At 48.0% G+C, this 25,279-nt stretch overlaps 1 protein-coding gene across 6 annotated transcripts in view; it reads right to left on the reverse strand.

The window, feature by feature from the left end:
• Snph (syntaphilin) overlaps positions 1–25,279 on the reverse strand; it is a 40,961-nt gene that overhangs the window by 13,231 nt on the left and 2,451 nt on the right. Inside the window, exon 1 of one of the 6 annotated variants that reach the window (XM_074074485.1) lies at positions 321–376. The exons of the other annotated variants lie outside the window; for them this stretch is intronic. The gene's annotated coding sequence lies outside the window, so the exon portion shown is untranslated. Of the gene's footprint in view, positions 1–320; positions 377–25,279 lie in introns of those variants that run through there. 6 annotated transcript variants of the gene reach the window in all.

The raw sequence follows: 25,279 nt of genomic DNA on the forward strand, positions 1-25,279 counted from the left end.
GGTCTCTTTCCTGGGAGGGGGCTTGTGCCACAATGGTGTCAAGAGGGAGTAGGCCCCATACCAGGCTGGGTGCAGCTGTGTGGAGAGGGGGACTGTACTGTGTATCAGTCCTGAGTTCCCACAGGCCCATTTAGAGGGGCCCAGGCTCTCTGTAGCCCATGGGCTGGTCCTGAGCCAGCTCCAGAGACCCCAGCCCTCTCCTTCCCTGTTCAGAGCAGGGACTGCACATGGCAGCCTGGGTTCTGGGAGGTGGTTGAGGATGCCATCCCTGGACCACCCCCATGCTGTGAGAGAAGCGTTTATGGAGCCCCACTGCATACCTGACCCCATGGCACACACATTACGTACATTACGCCATCGACTCCTCCCAACAACCCTATGAGGAAGTGCTATGGTTAGTCCCATTTCACTGATGAGTCAGGACCAATGAGAGGGAAGGGACCTGCCTGAGTCACACCCCAGAGCATTCGGGCATTTGAACCATGCCCGAATCAGATGCTGAGGAGCTGAATCTGAAACCCTGGTCCAGGGACCTCTCCTTTCCATGTCAGGGCCTCCTGGAGCCTGTTCCTCCCAGCCAGTGGCAGGACTGCCTCCTGAGTGGACAAAGGCACTGCTCAGATGGCCTGATTCCTGCTGTGACACAGAGTGTGTCCTGTTCTCCTGGAAGGCCTGGACACAGCCAGTATTGTCTGCCCGGAGGTGTCGGGTGCCTGGCTGACACCACACCCGTCACCTGAGTCGTTCACCCAGCTTAGCAATGCTTCCCACAGACCATGGCCCAGTCACCTGGGCAGGGCCTGTGGAACCATAGGGCCAGCCCCCGCAGCAGGAGCCATGGACAGGTATAGGGGTGGGGCCAGCAGTGCTCCACCTCCCCAGATGCCCACAAATGGCTCACTGCCTGCTGGGTGCAGGAGCTGGGGGTGGGTGGACAGGTCTGATAGTCTTTGTTCATGGGCGGGCAAGGGCTTCAAGGATCACCTACCATTGACCGAATCCCTCTGTGGCAGGTGATCCTGTGGAGCACTTTTGTGCTCCTTGGCCCATGACTTCCAATAGGTTTTGTTATCTCATTTAGGCCCAAGGTCCAGCTCTGCCAGCTCTGATTGTCCGTTCATATCTCCCTGGCCTCACAAGCAATGTTCCCATCATGACCCCTCCCTCTTGGCTTTTGGGAGGTTGTAGGGAGGAGGATGGCCTTCAGGAGGAATTCTCAGCAGAGGTAGGACTCATATCCCAGGATGGGCCTCTCTCTGTTAAGCCGCTTGAGGGAGGGTTGCTAAGGAGCCAGGAACATCCAGGTGGAGTTCCAGGCTCAGGTCCTGGGAGGCAGGCAAGATGCCAGACTTGCTTGGGGCTGCGTGTGGCCTTGGTACAATGAAGGCTCTGTCCCAGCTGCCCCTGCTACTACTTTGCTTGGCAATCCCATGCCTCCTCTTCTTGAGTTCCTTCCTTCCTCTGTGGCTGGGGGTGGGAACTAGGTGGCATTTGTACCTGGATACAGATGAAGTTCTCCTGGGAGGCCAGAAGCAGCCATTCATTCAGGGAGGAGGTGGAAGTGGCATTTCCCCTGCTGTGATGGGACCTCACAGGCAAGGTCCCTGTGCAAGGTCAGAAGCCACGTGGGGCCCAAAAGGAGCTACCTCTCCAGGATCCTGCTGTGATGCCTCACTGTGTGCCCAGTGCCTTTTCAGGTCTTCCATCCCCTCTGGGCCCCACAGAGAAGGCATGTTGCCATGGAGCTTGTCACCATGCCACCTGCTCAGTCTGGAGTCCCATAGACCTGTCCCCAGATAGCCAGAGGCTCCCACTTGGAATGGAAGAAGGAAAGGAAACCCTAAGCCATGGGTAATGGGGCTGAGAATCTCTCCCAGCCTCTCCTCACTCCAGCTTCCCTCCATGTCTTCATCTTGTTTGCCCCATAGCAACTGTACTACATCCAATCCTTTGATTGGTCTTTTACATGCCCAGTGCCTCCTGAGGACCTACAGTGGGGGTCCAGGGACCAGGAGATGGAAGAATGCAAAAATTGGGTCAAATAAAACTGGGCTCCAATCCCAGCTTCTTCACCCTCTGGCTGCATGACTTGGGTAGATCAGACCACTCTCTGAACTTTAGCATCCTTGTTCCTATGTGGGACTATGAAAAAATGTGCCTCCCGTGGTTACTGCGAGAATAACATGAAATAATGCTTGCACGGAACATGGGTCAGTGCCCATTACACAAGGGACACTCAAAAGATGGGAGCAGTCAGTGTTCTGGAAATAGAGAACTGCAATGCGATATGACCTTCAAAACAGAAACATATTCAAGGCATATTAGTGGCCTCAGAAGGGTCAGGAAAAGCTTCTCCCAACCAGAAACTTGTGCTGGATCTTGAAAGATGAATAGGTGTTCACCAGTGAGATGAGAGGAGCAGCCTGGCCAAAGGCAGTGGCATAGGGTAGGGGTGAGGGTTGCAGATGGAGGTGGGGCCAAACCACACAGAGCCACTTAAGCCAGAATCTTGTCCTGTGGGCAACAGGGAGCCATGGAAGTGCTTTAAAAAAGGAGAGGACCCAGCACAAGCCAATGTGGAGTATGCCAGGGAGGGACAAGGTCAGAGGGAGGGAGACCAGTTAGGAGGCTAACTCCTCCCAGAGGTGAAGTTAGGAGGGTCTGGGTCAGGCAGCAGCAGGAGCAATAGAGAAAAGGTCTGGGTCCTGAATGAAATACATTAGAGGTTCCTGATAAAGTAAATTAGAGAAAAACTCTTTATTCTGGTGTTCAAGACCCTCCCCACTACAATTGTCCCAATTCTCTTCCTGTCTTGTTGTGACCCTCAGGACGGCCCTGCTCACTGCACCACCAAGTCTCTGCTGGCCCATTTGCCCAGTCACTTGTACAGCATGTTATACAGGTTCTGCCCTACAGTCTGTCCTCCAAGGTCTTCCCCCATCACTTCCTGTTTTGACCACTTAGTAGGCCATGTGTGGGGCTAAAACTCAGGAACAATCCCTGGGAAATTTCCCAGGAACAAACACAGTTACCACCCCCCTATTTGTAACACAATGGTTGTTGGACCAGAAGTAGATTAAGGTGTTAGAGTAGATAGTCTCTAAGGTGCTCCTGGATCTAACATTTGTGGATTTTAGGGCAATGGACTTCTCACAGATGTTTTTCTCCTATCCAATGCTTAGGACACCTGGATCTCAGTTTCCCCATCTGTAAACTTGGGAAGCTGCACAATGTCCTCCAAGACACTGTGACATTTTACTCTATCCACAAGGCCTAGGGAGCAGGCAGGCGCTTGGGTTTTTTTGGTTAACCTAATATTCTAGCTAAGTGAAAGTCCCCGTAGATACTATCAGTAATCTCTTTTCAAAGCATTAGCTATCAATAAAATGAGAAAGCAAAATCCCAGGGATTGGAACAGTCTGAGACTGGTGACTCAAGCTACTGACAGCTGTGCAGAGCAGAGTGTTGCATTCAGAGTTAGGAGAGATCCTCTCCCTGCCAAGGCAACACTAGAACATTCTGCCCAGTGCCTGGTGCTCCTAGCATGCTAATGAGGAGAGAAGTGGGAAGGGAAAACGGGCCTGGGTGTGTGCCAGCAGTCACACTCCAAACCCCAGAGCAGTAGGGATACCCGCACAACTCCTAGCTGAGGGGCTTGTTTGCCAAACCCCTCCAGCTTCAGAGCCTCATTAGCCTCTCCACACTGTCCTTTCTGGATTAAGGAAGTGAGGCAAGAGGTATTTTACCAGCTGTCTGTCACCCACACAAGCCCATCCTCAGGGCTGGAACCATTGATGGGAAGCTATTGGATTGTTTCTTCTCATTGTGGCAACTCCAGTACAGTGGTAGAGCGGTCCCTCTACTTGGCTGAATGCTGTAAGGGGTTCCCAAGGCAACCAGAATGGACTTGAGGGCTGAGGCTGTGCTACACAGGAAGTTTCCAGCAACCAGGCTCAGACTCCTGACCCTGGAGTGCAAGTCTTCAAACCACCCAAGGGGACCTAGCTCTGGGGACCCAGCAGGGTAGGCTTGGGCCCTCTTTGCCATTTCACTTGAAGAAGTGTGATGGTCGATCTTGATGGTCAACTGGTTAGATTGAGGAACATCTAGGAGATTAGTATGTCTGTGAGGGCATTTCCAGACAGGATTAATTGAGGAAGGAAGACCTCCCCTAAGGGGAAAAAGGAGAAAGCCTGGAGCCACCAGCATATCCCCCACACCCTGGCTTGTCTGTCATAATTGGGAGCATCTCTGCTCTGCTATACCCTCCCTGCCATGATGGACTGAAACCATAAGCCAAAATAAACCCTTCCTCCCTTAAGCTGTTTTGCTCTGGTATTTTATCATAGCAAGGAAAACTGATTAACACAGAAAGTCTGAAGTAAGATTATTTTTTAAAAGAGTTTGGGGCTGGAAGTGTACTTTAGTGGTTGACACTGCCTAGAATGCACAAGACCCTGGGTTTGATCCAGGGCCTTGATATATTTTCCACAATGAGATACAACTTCATATCCACAAGTGAGCATGTCAAGGGTATGGAGAAACTGGAGCGCTCAGACACTGCTGCTGGGGATGTAACTGAGGAAGCTCCTGTGGAAAACAGTTTGGCTGCTCCTCAAAGAGTTCAACAGAGCCAGCACAGTGGCTCATGCCTGTAATCCCAGGTACTTTGGGAGGCTGAGATCAGGAGGATTGTGGTTCCAGGCCAGCCTGGACAGAAAAAAAAAAAAAGAGTTTGTGAGGCCCTATCTCCAGGGAAAGAAGCTGGGCACGGTAGCATGTGTCTCATTCCAGTCATGGCGGGAACTACAAAATAGAAGGACTGTGGTCCAGACCAGCCTGGGCAAAAAAGTGAGAGCTTATCTCTAAAATAACCAGAGCAGAAAAGGCTGGGTAAGTTGCTCAAGCAGTAGAGTGCCTGCCTAGCAAGCATGAAGCCCTGAGTTAAAATTCTAGTACCACCAAAAAAAAAATTCAACAGAATTACCACATGAACCAGCAATTCCATACTAGGTATATCAACCCCAAGAATGGAAAACAGACATTCAAGCAAAAGTGCACATAGGAAGGATCACAGCAGCACTGCTCCTAATAGTCATCAGCAGACAAATGGATAAACATGATGCAAAATACTAAGCCAAAGAAAGGAATGAAGCATTGATGCGTGCTACATCACAGACGAACTTTGAGAACATAATGTTGAACGAAAACCGGACAGAAAAGCCCATAGATTGTTCAACTCCATTTATATGAACTGCCCAGCACAGGGCAAATCTGTAGAGACAGAAGCAGTTTGGTGACTGCCAAAGGGGAAGGGAAGAAGGAACAGAGAGGGACGGGGTTCTTTGGGGTAAAGATGAAAGCATTTTGGAATTAGACAGTGACAGCGATTAGACAATTTTGTGAATGTACTACAGTCATCTGAATGGTACATTTTAAAGGGATGAATTTTATGGTGTGTGTTATATCTCAATAAAAAATTTAAAATCTACATAACACGTATTTTAAATGAATAGTTGTAAAAGGATAGGTATAGTCCAGAAAGGGGGAGAGAATGGGCCAGAATGGCTCAGTGAGGGATGGTGAAACAGGAAAAAGAGCCAGGACTCCACTTCCCGCCTGACACCAAATGGCTGGGCTCGGGGTGCGGCCTTGGTATCCTGTCCCTCTGTCAGCCTGGAGGAGGCAGGTGACATTTTCCAGTCTCCCTGTAGAGAGAGGCCAGGAGGAGACTCTCTCATCTGATCCATGGGAACCCTGAAGACATGGTGGTACAAGAGACACAGGCTGCACCTTGGATGTCCACGTTACAGGCACCTGCATTTCTCTTGCATCACAAAGGTCTCTTGGTGCAATGGACCTGAGACACAGAGGATGATGCTTTATAGGAGACATACCTGACTTTCCTAAGAGAGGGTGAAGATGGCAGAGCAGGGGGGCATGTCCCTACATTCTGGGCTATTGCTACTCCTATGAAGCAGGACAGCACAGAATCATAGAGCTTGCTTACAAGGAATTCTTCCTATGTCTTTGCCTGAGACAAGGAAGGTATGTCCCTGTTCCTCTTGTAATGGATACTACAAAAGGGAAAAAAAAATTGGTGTAGCCAGGTTGCATACTGGCTAATTCACTCTGCTTGTTAATTAAACCATTTTTTTTCCCTCTTTGTCCACATGCTGGAGAGCCCATGATTAACCCCTTTACTCTCCAATTAAGCCAGGCAGTCTTCTATTCCTTATCCCTCTCCGACCACCAGAGGAGTAAACCTGTTTGCCAAGACAGACACCTGGAGAACCAAGGCAGCAGCCATTCTGGACATGCTGAGCCCTTTCAACTCCCCTTTAAAAAGCGCATGTTTTCTCTCAGAAGTGGGATGATAGAGCTTTGAGAAGTTGACTCTCTCTGTTCTCCTCCTTGTCTGACAAATAATAAACCTTAATTCCTTTTCCTCAAAAACCTTGCTCTCGTTATTTGTGAATTGGCATTGAGGCCATGGGACCAGCTTTCTGGTAACACTGTAAGAATCAGCCTTGTAGGTAAAGGAGACACCTCTACCCAAAGACCATTCCCCTTGCTCTTCCAACAACCACTGCTGCCTGGTTGCTGTGGGAGAGAGTGCTCTCCTAAGATCTTCTGCACTCTGAGCCATATCACAGAGTCCCTCTGGGCAAACTTGGGCCCATAATCTAAGTCTTGGTTACCTCATGCATTTTGTGAGACCCATACTCTGCCCATGCCTATTTCTTTGGGGACATAGCAAGACAATAAATGGGGGAATAGGGTAGTTCTTGGGCAATTAGATCATTTCTTGCTGTCATTACCACCACCTCTCAAGGTCTCTTTTCAGAGATGGTCATGCACGTCCCTCAGGGAGTCAGAGCAGGCCTGGGGATGACTCTGAAGTTATGGGTGGCCTCTGGCAGGCCAAATACCCAGGGATGGCTCTCCAAACTGGCAAGCCTCCTGGATCTGTGGGAGCAAGGGGAACCCTGGGGTCCCTCCCTCTACCTTCCCAGCTGCTCCAGGACAGCCCTTCTGCAGACACAAGGGAGAGGTGTGGGGCAGAGGGTCTGTGGTGCCAGCCCCAGCTTGGTGGCTGCCTGGCAAGCAGCTCCTGGCAGATGGAGGCCTCTCAGCAGCCCTGGCCTCAGCATATGCTTCCCTGGGCTTCTTGACTGATAGAGCTGTCAAGTCACAGTGCTCCTCTCCTCACCCCTTCTGTGGTTCCAGGTCTGATGTCACAGGAGGGGCAGGTGGTGGCACTTCCATTCCCACGGAGTCTCCCTTTTTATCAGATTTTTGCCTTGCTTCTTAGAATCTCTTAGTCATCCCCCCATCTTCCTCCAGCATTTACCCCAAGTACCAACTGAGGCTAGTGTGCTCCTCAAGTCTAGAACAAAAAGGGCCTTGGGTAGAATTTGTCACAGCCCATAATTTTATATAGAGAAGAACTAAAACCCAGTAAGAGCATTGCGTCAGGTTGTGCAGCAAGTGGCAATTGGACTCCTGCCTCTAGGAACAGCTTTCTGTTAACCTTTGCCCCTCACCTCCATTGAAATGTAGGCCAAAGTTCAACAAAAACAAAGGGTGGTTTTTTTAAAGTAATTAGTCTCAGAAGAAGCCCTGAGTCAAATCCCAGTCCCACAAAAAAAAAAAAAAGCCTAAGGTAAGACAGGGGAAGTCCTGCCAACTTTTCAGAAAGGTCACAAATGACACAGGTAAAACTGAGGCCCAGGGAAGAAGGGACTACTTTTGCCTGACCTGAATTACAAGGTGGCAATCATAAGGCTCAGATTTGATTCTGAGTTTCCTGGCCACTGATGTAAAAAGGGAAATTATGCTCAATCTTGTTCTCATGGTTAGGGGAGAGCAAGAGCAGATTAATTCTTAGAGAGAACTAAAGATATCCCTAAAATGAATGTTAAAAGAAACATTTGGTAGAGGATTTGCTGCAGGGGGAAAGCATGCCCTTGGGAGTGTGCAAGGAGGGCTATGGGGCACAGGAAAAGCAGTGCCCTCAGAGATCACCCAGGTCACCCCTGTGTGCTGTGCTTTGTTTGTAGGAGACTGAAGGAACTGTGAAACATGTGGATCAAAGGGATGTGGAGATGTCATCTGATCTGCCTGGGACCACAGCCCCTTTCCCTGGAGATAGCCCTCCACCAACCTGAGACCAGAGAGCTCTGTCTCTCTCCCTCTCCCTGCCCCTCACTCTGTCCCTTTCTCCTTTTCTTTTCTTTTCCTCCTCCTCTCCTACCCTCCCCTCTCCTCCTTTCCCCTCCTCTCCCTCCTCTTTCTCTCCCTCCCTCTCTCCCTTCCTCCCTCTTTCCTTGTCTTCTCTTCCTTTCTTCCACTCCCTCCCCCACTTTTCTTTTTCTCATCCTCTCTTCCTCTCTCTCCCGCTCCTAGTATTTTTATTTTCATGACGTCTAATCCAACTGCCACATTATCTAGGCAGAAAACTGAAGACTTGCCAAAGGCTACAACACGAGCCATAGCATCAGACAACATGAGCCAGGAAGGTGGGCCAGCTCACCCTAACACCACCAACCATTCCTTGGCTTGCCACTTCTGTCAGAAGCCAAGTCTCATCTATCTTCCCATGGCCCGAAGGCTGAGCGCAGAGAGGCAGACAGCTCACCCATCCCGTTGCAGCCCAGGAGCTGTGCCTGTCTCCTGTCAGCATCCGTGTCTCTCTTCTCAGCATCACTTCCTGCAGCAGCTGGCTGCCCTGCTATCAACAGCATTTCTCACATCATGCTGAATTTTCACCTTCAGTAAGACCCAGGGCCCTCAACAAGGTTTGGCATGGCTCACACTTGTTCGAAGAGGGTGGGTGATTAAAAAATCCTCTCCTGTGAAGTCTTCTGTCTCTGGAAAAGCTGTCTTGCCTCTTAGTTGAGCCAAAGTGAGTATTTTATAATGCAAACACTCAGGTCTTATTTTAAAGGAGGACCAGAATGAGTTTTTCCCCTTCGTAGAGAGGTCAACTGACCTAACAGAAGAAATCATGGCTCTGGGATCAAATATGCCTGCATTTGGACTCCACGCTCCACCAGCTGCCATCTCCGTACCAGTGAGAGGTCACCGTATTTCTCTAAGCCTCAGTCTCCTCATCTGTAAAGTGGGGCTAATTATGGTTTTGTGTACAAGGAGGGTCATGAGCACCAATAATGCCTGATAGAGGCCCAGCAAGGTCCTAGGTGGGGAAAGCACTCGAGAGACCGTGGGGACTGCTTATTTACCTAAGTCTATTCTTATTGTAATGTAATCCATATGTCTTATCTTTATTCCAATTCAAAATCTTAACTGAAAAATTATAACAGTTTGTAGCTCAGAAGTTCCTGATGACAATATTTTTTGTTTTGTTTTTTACAAGAATGTAAAAATAAAAATAACGTAAAAAGGGTTACAAACCAGTAACTGTCTACAAAACAACAGAATTTTAGGACATTGTCACTTTGGTTGGCCAAAACATCTCAAAATTAACATGTCCAAAATAGAAACTCCTGGTCTTTGCTTCAGAAATCTGTTTTTCTGTGGCTTTCGTTATTTCTGTTGCTAACAACACCATCATTCCAGTTGGTTAGGTCCATATCTCATGTGCATCAAAAGAGTTGTCGGCTTGCTTTCTTGTATGTGACATCCGGAGTCTGACCCTTGCGACCCCTCCAGTGTACCTGCTCTGGCCCAAGCCTCCACCATCCGTCCCCTGGATGCAACAGTCTCCTGACCCCCACAGTCTCTACTCAGTGGCTAAAGGGCACCTTTCAGAAAATGACTTAAATCTCTTCTGCTCAAACCTCCTCCCATGGCTTCCATCTTGGAACAGAAGTCAAGTTCTTACTTTGTTGGGTTTTTTTTGTGGGACTGGAGTTTGAACTCAGGACTTTGTGCTTGCAAAGCCGGGGCTCTACTGCTTGAGTCACACCTCTAGTCCAATTTGCTCTGGTTATTTTTGAGATGGGGGGTCTCGTGAACTATTTTGCTTAAGCTGGCCTCAAACCATGATCCTCTCAATCTCAGCCTTCCAAGTACCAAGGATTACAGGCATGAGCCACAGCGCCTGGAGCCAAGATCTTACTTTGACTGATGTAAGGTCCTATCTCTCCCTCCCTTTATCTCTTTGACCTCAGATCCTTTTCCCCCTCATTCACTCTGCTGTAGCCACCCTGCCTTCTCACACACTCCCACCTCAGGGTCTTTGCACAAGCTGCTTCTTCTGCCTGGAATGCTCTGCTCCCAGATTTCTACACAGCATACTCTCCTCCTATCTCAGGCACCTTCTCAGCAAACCACCCTGACCTCCTCATTTAAAGTACAAGCCTTCACCACCCAGTACTCCCTCGCTTTCTTTCTACCCTTTATTTTTCTCTATTGTCCTTACCAACATTTAACATATTTATGTGTTTATTATCTTTAAAATATAAGCTCCAGGAAAATAAGGATTTGTGCCCATTTTGGTTTTTATTTAGTCTCTAGGCCCTAGACTAGCTCTTAGTACTCCATCATCTTTCAATACATATTTGCTGAATGAATAAGTGGGTCTACTTTCACTTGGGTTGAGGTCATTACCCAAGTAAATATGGGCTTCTTAGCAAGTTAATGAAGAGGCAGAAAAAGCTTTGTGGTGCTTTGTTGACATGACTGTCGTCCTTTGTGCACAGGGGCCTATTCAGCAGGCTTGTCTCTTCTACTAGGTTATAAGCGGAAGGATTTCATTCATCTGAACCCTCAGGGTCTGGAGAGACTAAAGTGCAAAACGCTCAACAATTAGTTCTTCTTATTATTTTTTGGCAGTACTGGGATTTGAACACAGGGCTTCATGCTTGCTAAGCAGGTGCTCTACCACTCGAGCCACTCTGCCAGTCCTGTTTTGTGTTGGGTTTTTTTGAGATAGGGTCTCACAAACTATTTGCCCAGGCTGGCTTTGAACCTCAATCCTCCTGATCTCTGCCTCCTGAATAGCTAAGATTATAGGCGTGAGCCACTGGTGCCCAATTAACAACTAGATCTTAAAGGAAAGAAGGAACACAGCATCAGCCAGGTGCCAGGCACATTCATTCCCTGATTCACCCTCCCAGCCACTAGCAGGGTAGGGCATGTTTGGAACTCAGAACTAGCTTGCTGTTGTTTTTGTTGTTTGTTTGTTTAAGCCAGGCCTCTAGCCTACTGCAGAAGTGCTGTCTGGTGATCCTCTTCACAAGAAGACTCTGAAGGGCTGGGGATATAACTCAGTGGCAGAGCACTTGCTTAGCATCTGTGAAGCCCTGCGTTCAACCCTTAATATCTCAAAAAAAAAGGGAAACCTTTGACCAGCCTTATAGAGAAACACACATACAACACCAGCTCTATTCAGGCATGAGTTACAAAATATAGCACTGTGGGCTGCATGTCCACACGAATGCATATTGAAACAGAAACACATATGACGAGGTTATGCGTTGACGAAAGTGCTGTGACTAGACCCTCTCAGGAACGTAACTCTCTATTTCCCTTAGGATCAATGGTTCAGTGCTCTATTATTCAGTATTTGTCATAACTTTACAGAATGTAATTGCTACAAATAATGAGAATACATAGTACAAACACAGCTTCCTCTACACAGGTCTAGCTGTGATTAAACCCACAAATGCCTTCCCTACTAAACCATACCAACAGCACCAGCACCAGCAGGCTCTGGTAATGCAAGAGTTCAGGTGATACAGAGGACACTCCTGGATTGTGAGCACTCAGGCCAATCACTCTCAGGGCCAATTTCCTTTACTGTATACAAGGTGAATCACTGTCATGATAATGAAGGGAAGTTGTACTGCCAAGTGCAGTGCTCCACACAACAAGCTTTGGTACATGTGGCCTGTCACAACGGGCATGGCAAGGACTTGCAGCAGGTGGCAACTGCCTTTGAAGATTTGTGTATTTGTCAAGGGCAAGCACAAGTCAAACCTAGGCTTCTTCCTACACCTCTGCCTCTTCTACAGGCAGACTTTGCTGCACTCCCAGGCCTGAGCCTCTTTCTACTTAGCACTGGCTTCCACAAACACTGTCCACCAGAAGATCAGGAAGCAGAGGGTCAAAGTCAGAGGTGTTCAGAGGCAGGCAGTGACAGTGGTCCCAACTGGCAATCACAGACCCTAACATGCCTGTAGATCATTTTCCTTTGGCCTATATGTATTTTGAGAGAATATATATGATCCAGATTTCTGGCTTGTCTTAAATCAAGGCTCTTGCAGCTCTGTACCCACATTCCTGCATGGCAATTATTGTCTAATGTGTGAAATGCTCCTTTTGTCAGAGTTCTGACCAGAGCGCTTGCTCTTGTACCTGTTCTGTCCTGTCTGTCAGCTGCCTGGCGTTGGTGTTTGGAATTTCTGGTCTAGTGCAATCTCATTTTAGGGTCAGGATCTGACATCAGGTGTGGAGTGGGTAGCACTTGCCAAGGCCTCAAGTCCATCAGTGGTGGAGCTAGGACTTAAGCCCTAGGCTCACAGCTCTGAATCCAGGGTGCTACAATCTATAAGGAGACTGAGGAGCCAGCCCTGCAAGGTTCCTTTGATTAGGTCCCAGCTGTTGGTGAGAGGAATGGGGAAGTTGGACTGAGAGGGAAATCTATCAGGACAAGGCCACTGGGGCTGGAGGGGAAAGCAGAGAACAGTTCTAGCTGCAGCTGGCAAGAAACTCTCTTCCTCCCAGCTAGTGGACACCGATCCCTGGCCCGTAAATTAAACTCACTGGAAGACTGGCCTTCACATGGTGCTCTCAAGTGTCCCTCTCACCTGTCCTTTCCCATGATTGCACAGAGTTTCATAATCACAGGGGCCCTAGGTGTGTGGTGCAGAGAGCAGGGGCTCTGTCCTTGGGCAGGCTGGAGTTGGGAACCCAGCTCTTAGCAGACGGCTGACCACGTGTCTTGACTTCTGCCATCTGAGGTTCAATTGTGAAGATTTAACTAGATCCTGAGGGCATGGAGCCTGGAGCCTCTGCTCAATGGACAGAATTTCTTTCTCTTATTTTATAAACCAAGACATTGAGTAACTCATCCCAAGAAGGTTACAGACTGAAATAGGCTCCCTTTATCCTGAATGAGTAAATTGTAAATATAGTTATAAAACTCACACACACCCTTTAAAAAACCTTCCAGTTTTGCTACTCCAAGATAAACCACTGAATAAAGAATTTGTTTTTTGCCTTTTGGGTTTTTTTCTAAGCACAGATTTTTTTTTTTTTGGTTGGAGCCTGTGTTATTTTTACATAGTTCTAACCATGGTATATTTACAACTTTGGATCTTTTAAAAATGTAACATGATTTAAGAATTATCCATATGGCATAGTCTTTATAGAAACGTATTCTACCAGCTGCATAATATTTCACCGGCCCATCATGGCTAACTTTTCCCTTATGTTGAACATTTAGATTTTCTCACTCTCAAAGTTAACGTAACTCTGGGCACCGGTGGCTCATGCCTGTAATCCTAGCTACTCAGAAGGCAGAGATCAAGAGGATCGCAGTTTGAAGCCAGCCATGGGAAAGAGTTCTAAAGACCCTATCTTGAAACACCTATCAGAAAACAGGGCTGGCAGAGTGGCTCAAGTGGTAGGAGCATGAGACCCTGAGTTCAAAACCCAGTGCCACCAAAAAAAAAAACCACACTAAAAAATTAATGTAACAATAGATATCTGAATATTGTTATTCTGTATTCAGGACTATTTCCTCAGGATAGCTCCCTGGCGGTGGATTTATGGAGTCGAAAAGTCTGAACGTGCTGCCAGCCTACTTTCCTGAAGAGTTGGGCTGCCAGCTGTTTCCCAGCCACCATGTCTGCACATCAGCTCGGTTTTCACTTGACAAAACCACTGCACTTGACCTGATAAGGCAGAGTTCAAGCTCACATGAGAGCCATCCAAGATGATCTAACTTTTCTGCCTTGTGGCAAGTATCTTCAGTCCCACGGGGCAAGGGAGGAAACTGAGGCTTAGCTCCACTGAAAGCAAACCTCCTACAGCTCTCCTGCCCACAGACATTCCTAATTACAGCAGCTCCTGTTTGAGTGGCAGCTCTGGCATGGTATCTCCAGTCAGTACTTACCCAGTTATTGAGGCTTGGGTCTGGGAGGGGCTGGGCAGAGGAGGAAGCAAATGCTGCAGAAATTGGAAGGGTGCTCCTGGGCAGGGCTCTGATGGATGGATGCATAGGAGCTGCCAGTAGAGGAGAGCTCTGAGTTAAGCACAGGGATTAACCTTTCCAGGGAGATCTGGGGACCCGGTCCTAGGAGGCCACAGAGTAAGGGCAAAGGCAGGTAGAAAGGAAGGATGGGTCAGGAGGCATAGGGAGTGCCTTTTGAATTTCAAGAGAAAAGCTCTGAGTAGGTTTAAAGTCAAGACAGGTTTCTATTATATAATATGGCCTTGTAGCAACTCCACCAACAGTGGATAGGGAAGAGGTGAGGACAGGCAATAGGAGAACAGGTGAGAGATAATGAGGCATTAAGAGGGCTGTGGAAGCTAAAATGAAAGGACAGGAGGTGACAGAGACAGAGATGGCTTTAAGGAAAGTTTAGGAGGCAGTGCCTTCAGGGTTCAGAAGAGATGGCCTGAGGGGAATGAGAGAGAGAAAGACCCGGATGATGGCCAGCCACTGCCTCCCAATGTTCAGACCTTCCTTATCCTGAACAACAGAACCTGGTTTTTGTTCAGGAGTGACAATACACCAGTGTAAAACATGCACACAAACAGACAGATCCAACTCCATGCCCACAGGTGCAGTGGCAGTTCCATCCTGTGAGTTGTGAGCAACACCTTGGACTTGAGAACCTGGCTAGTGGCTGTTCATCTGCAAGGGCTAAAAGAGAAGCAGGCACCACACCTTCAGTGGCTTAGAGTCTTTCCAGGTGCCCAGAACAGAGTGGCACTCAGAATCAAGTCCTAGCAAACTCTGGTGAAGGAAGCCAGGCAGATAACAGGTAACCAAGTCACTCCAGACATCTGGAAGAGAGATCCTGAGAGACCTACCCTCTCGCTCGGGATAAAACCTGGCACAGTATAGAGAGCACAGTACTGGGAGCCAAGAGACAACTCTGCCATCAATTCACACACAGAAAGACACATGTCTGTTAACTCCTGGTACCTCAGTCTCCCCATCTACTAATGAAGTTAACACCCTCCACCTCTCAGAGCTGTGTGGCAAGCTGACCTCTGCCCTCCTGTGAGCCTTGTGCCTCACCACAAACATCCTTCCGAACATGTTGGCTGAGCCCACCTTGCGGAGTCATCGGCTTTGTCCATGCAGTTCCCTCCACCTGGGAAGCCCCTTCAAGCCTCTCCTGCCTGCTCATATTCCCAGGGAATTCAAGGCATGAGCACCTGTGTAGGCCACAGGAGGCCAGGTTCAGAGCTCCTATCTTATGGTCCCATTACATGTGCCCCTTTCAGAGCACATCTTACACTAATAAGACACTGTCTGTTCCACACAGTTCTACCTGTGGGGCAGTGACTAGACATCTCCTCCACACACACAGGGCTGGCAAGCTGGGGAAGGGCATGGGTAGAAAAGATAAGGAAACCCTCCCCTGCTCTGCACAGCCAGAGCACAGCAGAAAAGGCACTGAGCACAGCTCTATCCTTCACCCCAACCTGGCCAGGGTGGAGTTCAGTACACCTTCCTTAATGAATACCTGGCTCTCCTCCATCACCCAAAGGCCTTTGGATGTAAGGTGCTGACACAAACTCCTATCCTCAGGGTGAGACTGGGCAGCTTGACAGCTCTGCTCCAGCTTCTCACCCACCGGATGGCACTGCAGTATCACCTTATGGACTAGGACAGGGAGGGTTGCCTGACTTACTCCAGCACTAAAAGGCATCAAGGGCCAGCCCTGGCTCTCTTCCTCTGGAATCAGAGTTCTGCATGGGCCCTGGCATTAAACTTCCGTGGCCACCTGTTTGAAAAAGAGGCTCTTGAGAGGTGTGCTCTCAGTACCCTCAGGTGCACTAAACACCTGTCATGCCATGAATCTAGATGGCAGAACTGAATTTAAAATCAGGAGGCCAGTCTTTCTCTCAGACTCTCTCCTAATCTCTCTCTCTCTCTCTCTCTCTCTCTCTCACACACCCATGTGTGTACACTGAGTATGAGTATGTGTGTACACTCCCACAAGGCTTTCTAGGGCAATCCATAAACCAGGAGAAAATATATATTTGACAAAGAACATGTACTTAGAATGGATAAAGAACTGACACAACTCAGCATAAGACCAATAACCTCATTTTATAATGGTCAAAATATTTAAACACATATTTAACCAAATAAGTAGATGGATGGCAAATAAGCACACAAAAGTGATACATAACCTCATTAGTCATTAGGAAATGCAAATTAAAGCCATGAAGAGGTACTACTACACACTTTTTAGAAAACCATTCAAAGGGTTGGTGAAGATGTGGAGGAACTGGAACTCTCGTGCACTGCCGGTGGGAGTGTAAAATAGCTCAAGCATTTGGAAACACTTGGGCAGTTTCTTAGAAAGTTACATACATGTTTACCAAGTGATATGGCTATTCTATTTGTACATATTTACCCAAGAAAATGGAAAAGCATATGTCCATTGAGAGATTTATACACAAATATTCATAGCAGCTTTATTTTTAGTAGCAAAAAGCTGGAAAAAGAAACAAGTATCCACCAACAGATGAAAGAATAAACAAATCAAGGTTTTTCCTTTATACGCACAATGGAATACGACTCAGCAATAAAAAGGAATAAACTATTGCTGTATACAACATGACTCGAAATAATTATGCTGAGCAAAAGAAGTCAGATCCTCCAAAATGCACACTATATGATTCAATTTATAGAGAGTTCTACAAGATGCAAAGAAATCTTCAGTGTTGGAAAGCAGCTCAAGTGCTGCCTGGAGATAAGAGGGGAAAGCTTGATAGGAAGGAACCACAAAAGGGCAAGAGGAACCTTTTCAGGGATGGTGGACATGTCCATTATCTCCACTGTGGTCATGATCTCATGGGAACATACATTTGTCAAAACTGACCAAACTGTATACTTTAAATATGTATAGCTTGCTGTATATTGATTATTCTTCAATAAAGCAAAAGGAGAAGAGGAAGGGGAGGGGGAAAGGAAGAGGGAGGTATGGTGGCAAGCAGGAAGAAGCCAGGCATGCATGCATGCACACACACGGACACACACACTGAGTATGAAACTACCACATGGTCTCTAGGCAGCCCCATGAGTCTCCCATGTGAGGACTCCCTCCGATAGTGACCCCAGGGTTACCTGTCCTTTACTTGACATCTCCCATTCAGTATTTCCTATGTGCCAGGCTCATGCTGGGCACTGGAGTGCAGAGGTAAATCACGTATCATCCTTGCCTTAGGAAATGCATTCCAACAGCCATGTTGTGTCCTTCCCCAAATTCAATCACAACATTTAGCTACATGCTCCCAGCACTTCAGCCAGCTTCCCTTCACAGGCTCCATCAGGGCCCTTCCTCTTGGCCCTGATTTTGTTTCTAAGCCTTGCCACCTCTTGGGAGAAAGCCTTTAATTAGCTCATGACTCCAGCAGAATTCTGCCTTTTATCTGCACTCCATAGACATCCAAGCTGGACCCCAACTGATTTCTAATAATTGACTAATGAGAGCTGAGTCAAGTCTTCACAGATCATGGAAATCAGGGCAGAAAGAACCTGAGGGTTTCAGAGACCAATGTCCATGTGACTGATGTGCCATTTCTCTGAGTGACCCTCCTATTCTGTAGGCACTAGGCCTGTTTGAACCCCTCCAGGGAGAACTGAGCTCACTACCACCTGAAGAGGTGTGTGATCTTTGGAAACAGGGATGTAATAAAGATCTTTCTATTTCTATGGGGGAAATGGAGACTGGGACTTATCAAGCCCCTACTACATGCTGAACCCTGCCCCAGGGGCTTTAACATATATGGGGTTCCTAATCTTATTTAACTCCCACACCAGCTTTGCTCCTCTAGGGACCGGATTGCTTATGATGCCCATTTATACTACCGAGGTAACAGAGGGTCAGAGAAATAAAGTGACTTACCCACGGTCACAAGGCAAGTTCATGGTAGAGGCCATGAGGGAAGCTGGGCACCTCCATCTCACCTGTGCCTTCTGTTGGCAACCACTCAGGGAGCAGGGCAAGAGTTCTCATACTGCCTGGGGGTAGGTCCTGGTCTCCCTCACCTGGACAGCTGACCTCTGGGATTCCTCACAACACCAATTTCCTGCCAGTCCTAAGGAACCGTGAGCCTATCCCCTCTCAGGCCCTGAGCCCCACAGTGAGGCAGGGGCTCTCCTACCTCAGACAGCAGAGCTTAGCGTGACGGCCAGGGCCTGGGCTCTGGGGAGGAGCTGGGGGAGTTGGAAGAGGATCCCTGAAAGACACATTTGAGCTGGGCCTTAGGATGGATCTGAACATAGGGAGACAGGAGCGGTAGCAGGAAGATTTTAGAGATAGGGAATAGAACGAGTAAAAGTACTTGTGGAAAGGATCAGCATGGAGAGCAGATGCTCACCTGGGGTAGAACATGTCCAAGGTCATGTAGGGACTTTCCCTAAGTCATAAACAACAACATGTCCTTCTCTAGCTCTCAGCTCACTCCGGGCAGGCCCAAGATTTGCTCTTAAGAACCCAGCTAAGAGCTGGGATAAGCACAGGCCTCCTCTGAGGACAGAATGAGGGTCAGGAAGAGAAGAAGAGAGCAAGGGGGTAGCAAGAGGGGTGAGGAGAACTCGGAATCTGCAATTAGATGTTTGGTTGTTCAGTCATGGGACTTGGAGACGTTTCTTAAATTTCCTGTAACTCAGCTTCCTTTTTGAGAATAATGCTGGGCCCTGCTGTGCTCTCAGGTGCTGTACGGCCCCACATCCCTGAGCCTGCCTGGAATGCAGTGCTTTCCTTAACCTGGACAAGAATTAGGACTTAGAGAGGTAGAGAAGCAGCTGAAGCCTGAGGAGAGGAGGCGACAGGAGGAAACAGCTCTGTGGGGACACCTCTTACATAGAGGCTCCCGTGTCCTCTGAACAATTGATCCTACTCTGGAAGATGAGAATACAGCCCTGGGGGGTACACAGTGTATCTGAAGTCCCAGGCTAATGAGTGGCAGAACTGGAAGCAAGCCAGGCCCAACTGAAGCCAGTGCTCACTCTGAGCTGTGAGAAGCTCCCCGGAGACCTAGGGCCACTTCAGGGGATGGGGTAGAGTCTCCTCCCCACTGGCTCAGTGCCCCAAGTGCAAGGAGGTGACCTCTGTCACTTCTGCCTCACTGCAGAGGTGATGTTTAGCCAGGTTTTCTCTCACTCAGGCTCAGTGTCCAAAGTCTGTCACTTCTAGAAGTGAGGATGGAAGGAGGTGGGTGGTACAATGAAGATAGGAGGGGATAAGTGGGAAGTAAGAGGGGAAAGAGATATCAGGCTGGTCTCCCAATGAGGCTTTGGAAAAGACCATGGATTTACCGTGCCTCCACTACCTCAGGGAACAGGGAGCTGCCCTTTCTAGGGATAGTAGACTCGGCCTAGCCAGAGCGGTAGGTGTGCTGCCTGGGACCCACTCACCTTACAGTCCTCTCCCATCCCCCAGCCCTTACTCTGCCAGCTCTTTAGATCCTGCTCCAGTTCCTCCTCCTCCTCCAGGAGGCCTTCCCAGATATCCTACCCTACATCTACTCTTTCTCTTAGGAACTCTTGTGGTGCCCCTTGCTTGCATCACTGGGACCAGACTTGTACTAGAATTCCAGGTCCTTTGGATGGCAAGATGTCAGGTACAGCTATTGCAATTCTGTCCTGGTGCAAGAGTTCCTTTAGGATACCCAGGCTTATGTGAGCAGCCAGAGATGAGCAACTAGCTCTCAAAACACACTGTCTTGTTGCTAGATGGCTGTTATTTCTGAACACTCTCCCTTGAAATTTGTCAGAATTTGCCTCCCTTGCTGGCACTTTGAAAACTGGTGGGGATCTTCCCTGCACGTGTGTGGAAAGCTACACTCTCTCTGTGACTGGGCTTTTGAATATCTGGTAATGACCTCCTTCCACCCCAAAGAGTACCATCTGTCTCTCTGGTGCAGGAAGCCACATGCATATTCCAGGGTCAGAGTCCTGACCCTATCACTTTATGGGTACCCAGCTTAGGGCCAGATTCTTCTCTCTAGTAGTTCCACTTTCCTCACCTATAAAAACTCCCTACCTCACCCAGTAGCACTGTGCCTCATCTGTCATATGTGTTCAACAAAGGGTAGTTTTATTTATTTCCTTCGTGAATCATTTATTTACAGGCAGAATGACTTAGTGGAAAGAACACATCTTTGGTGCCAAATAGACCAGCACCTAAGTATAGGTTCTACACGGCAGCTGTGTAATCTTGAACAAATTACTTTCCCTCTCTGAGCTTCAGGGTCCTCATTGGTGTTTGTTTTTTTCAATGCTGGGGATCAAACCTTGGGCATAGCATGCATGCTATTATTGAGCTACAACCCCAGCCCCTGAATTGTTTTACTACTTCTTTTTTTCTCTGACATCTGTATTTTGACTTTTTTCTAGGTCTACCCAGTTACTAGGCCAATAAAAATATGGCTACTTCACTGAGTGACAGGCACTGTGCTGAATGCTATGTCAATCCCCATGTCTACCCACTGAATCAGGTGCTCTGCTGGCAAGCACCTAATGCTCAGAGGCACACAGCCTGATGACAGCTGGATGCCAGACCCTGTGCACTGCCCATCCATGTGCTCTCCAGCCAGGCTGGAAACCTCCCTAGGGAGGGAGCACACCTTGGGGCCTGCAGGTGTGCAGGGTGAATGAAAGGATAGAAATACTTCTTTGCATTCCTCCATGTGGCCAGAATAGAACCTTGCTATGTTAGGTGCTTGATGAATATTTGATTAACTGGAGCCACAAGAATGTAAACTGTCATCAGTAGCTTTAATCTAAAGCCCAGAAGGCCCTGAAACCACGTTGGTGGGGTTCCTCCTGCTAACAAGGAGCTCCTCTGAGCTCTAGGTGTCCTCTGCAATCACAGCCCAACTCCCCTGCCATGCGGACAGACTGCTGCTGACTGAGCAGTAAGGCCAGCCTTGTTTCCACACACAGGAGCTGCCCCTCCTAACACAGAGCTGCCAGGAGCCTCTCCTCACGCTGCCTTCTCAAGGTGGCACCTGTGCCAGATTTCACAGGCCATCTGCCAAAACCCCTCTTCTGAGGCTGCTGACTGAGCTTCCAGAGACACTGCAGGGAGGCCTGGCTAGGGCCAGCTTCAAGGGGGTACAGAGGCATCTGGAGACCTCAGTTCCCAGACATTCAGTCCTGATGGTGCTGGCAAAAGTGAAGGGGCACAATTAGGGCCTTTGATGTCGGGGGCCCAGAAGTAAATGACTGCCATCTACCAAAGTAAGGCTAACCTTCCAGATTTGAAGATGAGGCCTGCCCTGGCCTATGCTTGCTGTTTCAGCCTTGTCTCCCTTCTCCACCTTCCTCTGGGGGCCAGCTGACAACTGCTAAACACTGTGTACCCAATATGGAAAACCTGTGTCAGAGGTCACTCATGGCCTGTCACAGGCATGGCTTAATATGTGCATTTGAAAATGTTGTCTCACTGGTCACACTTTTTAAATTAGGAGATGTCACAATGGTTATCCAGATTTCTCCTACAGACCAGCAGATGTGAGAATACCAGGCCCACAGTCTTGCAAATAAGAATGGCAGAACAGGGCAGCCCTTTGCTCCTTTCCAGTGAGCACTCCCCGATTGCTACAGAACCAAACAGCCCAGCCAGCCTTCTTTGCCTTTGTAGACAAGGTAGTTGAGGCCCCCTGCTTTTTGTTTGATTTTGGTGTACAGCTCTCCTAAGGTCATTAGGAGATAGAGAGTATCATTCCCCATTTGACAGATAAGGAAGCACTTGTTTGACAAATGAGCAAAATTTGGAAATGAAATAAGAGTTTGTGTTTCTTTGTTTTTTGCAGCATTGAGGGGTAGAACCCAGGGTCTCACATATGGAGGCATGGAGGCAAGTGCTATACCTTTGAGCTACACCTCTAGCCTGCAGTGAGATTTTTAAAAAGCAAAATGTAACTGGGCATGGTGGTGCACACCTGTAATCCCAGTTACTCAGGAGGCAGAGACAGAAGTACCGCAAATTCAAGGCTAGCCCAGGCAAAGTTAGTGCTGAGACCTTATCTGAAAGTGAAAATTCTGGGCATGTGGCTCAGTGGTAGAGTGAAAGCTGAAGGTCCTGAGTTCAATCCCCACGAGCACAAAAAAAAAAAAAAAAAAAAAAAAACCAAAGTGTATTCAGTTTGAAGTGGTATCTTTTTTTCTGACATTGTAGCTTTTTAATTTGGAGGATAGAAGTATTTAAAGGCTCTTAATCTTACTTTATGATAGAAGATAAAACTAAGTATCATTTGAAGTGGCCTTATCCGGCAAAAGGAAAAGCTGGCCAACCAATGTCCCAAGCATATGAACCTCTGTGAACCAAGTCCAGGAACTACTGCCCTGTTACCCAGCAGCCTTCCTGTCCCCATATGACAGCAGGCTTCTGCTACTACTCCTGGTTCAAACTACACAACAAAACATACTGCAGTCCATCTATCTGTATCTGTAATCACCATATCTTTGAAGAAGTAGCTTTTGAGTCAAGCCATTCCCAATCCCTCCCCCTCCAGCAAACCCACAGAGCCTTGTCTGTGCCCCTTGTTCCACTGATCTTATTCTTCCTCAAGTTATAGCTACTTGTACCCTGTCCACCCTGGTACCCCCTAAAGTGGTTACAGAACAGAAGAAAGAGCTGCGGAATTGATAGCCTATTGGAGCTTGAAGAACCCATACAGATCACAACATCTGACTCCCATTTTGCAGGTGTGGAAGAGCAAGGGGCCTGACCTCAGGTCACCCAGTGAGCTAGAGTAAGGACCCAAGTCTCCTGACTCCTCGGTGCTGGCTCCTTCCACTGAACCAGGCTGCCTCCCAGACACTCCTTTTTGGTTGACTCAGCACCTCAATTCAGAGGACAGTGCTGGGCATGTGACAAACATTTCATAAATATCCATCCTAAGAGATGCAAAACAGCCTGGGGAACACAAGCCTTCCCCTCCGCAAGGGCCCTCTGTTCCAACCTGAATCAAACCTCACTTCACACCAGCTACCCACCAGATGAAGAAAGACCCCTCAGGCCCCAGTGGCCTAGATGTAGAAAGAGCCCACGTGGTTCAGAAAAGCAGTCCTCACTGGACAGAGTCATGGCCCACTGGACAGAGTCATGTTGAATAATCTTAAGTAAATGCCTCCACCCCTCCAGGTGGATCTGTTCCTCCAAACAGGTGGAATGCTGAGAGGAACCAGGAGGGAGAATTCCCCAGCCCTACTGGATGGTTATAGGCACTAGACAGGCTTTCCAACAGTCCTGCTTCTAGATGTCTCTAAAGATAGGGAAGGCATTGGTCTGCTTGGGACAAGTGGATAGTTCAGTTGGAACTGTGCCGCAGAGTGAGTTTGGGTGGCACCTCACTCTGAGGTCACCTTCTGAGAGGCTGGGGACAAGAGCCAATAAGTCTTAGTACTGCTTGGAAATATTCAGGCTGTCCTATTATGATCATCACTATTATTAGTTCAATACTCAGTATAGGAGATCATTTCTCCAAAGCCTCCCTGACCCACTGGGTAGGGTAGGGAAGACCACCTCCCATCCTGTCTCTGTTCCCCCTGCACCTATATCAGAATGCCTCACAACTCCTAGACATCTTTTCATTCCTACATATTTGGTTATCTTTTTTCTTCTGTTAGATATGCATCCTGTGCACTTGGCCCACAGCCTGGCTAGAAAGTAATAACAAATGCTGAGCAATGTTCAGCAGGACTAGGAATCCCCTCCACCTCAATCCCTGAATAAGTCACAACTAGGCTTTTAGATTCAGGTGGAGCATTCTGCCCATTTGACGGATGGGGACACTGACCCTCAGCGGGACACTGGCTCACCCGAGGTTACCCAGCAATGGGAGGGCTCAGACTAAAAGCAATGCCTTGACTCTCAGTTCAACCCACTTCCAGCTACACGTTCTTCAGGTTCTACAACACGTTAGCTGTACAACCCTGGGCAAGACCCTTGGCCTGTGTGCTCTGGCTTCCTCTCTTGTGAAATGGGTAAAATGATACATAGGGACTACATATTCAGATGGCTTAGAAGTAAATAATTGAACACATGTAAAACAGAGCACAGCACACAGGAAGCACTCAAAAAGTGTCTGTCATGGCTGTCATTTGGACCCAGTCATTCTCCTTGGTAAAGGGGTGCCCACCACCCATCAGCAAAATAGAGCTCATGGTAAAAATTCTGCAGCCTTGACTCACACACTCTGCAGTTCTATCCGGCAAGTCCTCTGCAGTAATCACTTTGGGGAAATCCTTAATCTCTCATCATGAATCCTACACATCTTTCCTGGCTGTAAGTCCCTCTGCCTGTACACACAACTCACGTGACAGCACGGATGTATGTGGAGGCAGAGGAACCTTTGGAAGGGCACGTGCTTCCAAGTCAGACAGACCAATAGCCCTACCACTTCCACCTTAATCTCTCTAAGCCTCAGTCCTCTCATTTTCAAATAGGTACAACTTGTTATGAGTATTACCTGCAATAGGTAATGGTCTGGGATTCCATAAATTTTAAAAAATCCACTTAAGAGGGGCTGGTGGAGTGGCTCAAGTGGTAGAGCACTTGCCTAGCAAGCATGAAGCCCTCAGTTCAAATCCCAGCACTATTGCCCATATATATATATATATATATATATATATATATATATATAATTTTAAAAGTCTACTTGACAAAATTCAGAACCAGAAGGAATCTTGGGGACCAACTAGCCCAGTCTCTTCAATATGTAAGATGGGGATGTAGAGACATTGATTATCCCAAGGTCATACAATGAGGCAGTGGGCCTGGGACCCAGGTCTCCTGACTTTTTACCACCTGTCTGTTTTGGCCCATGTCTCTCCCCTCCCTCATATGCAGCAGTGGCTGCAACCACTCTTCCCAATCCTCTTCCCTTCACAGTCATCTCTTATACTGGCCAACCCCATCTGGACAGCTGTTTGTCAATATCACCCTCCCCACCAGGCATATCTAGCTCCTTTGGCCCTTCTCAGGAGTCCTAGAGGAGCAGGAAAAATACCTGTCAGTCACTGGCAGTGGCAATAATGACAGTATTAGTGACAACAATAATGACAACAAACATTTGTATAGTGTCCTATATTTGAAAGTCTTCTCAC

Source organism: Castor canadensis, chromosome 5 (assembly GCF_047511655.1).
Source record: "Castor canadensis chromosome 5, mCasCan1.hap1v2, whole genome shotgun sequence".
Lineage (NCBI taxonomy): Eukaryota > Metazoa > Chordata > Mammalia > Rodentia > Castoridae > Castor > Castor canadensis.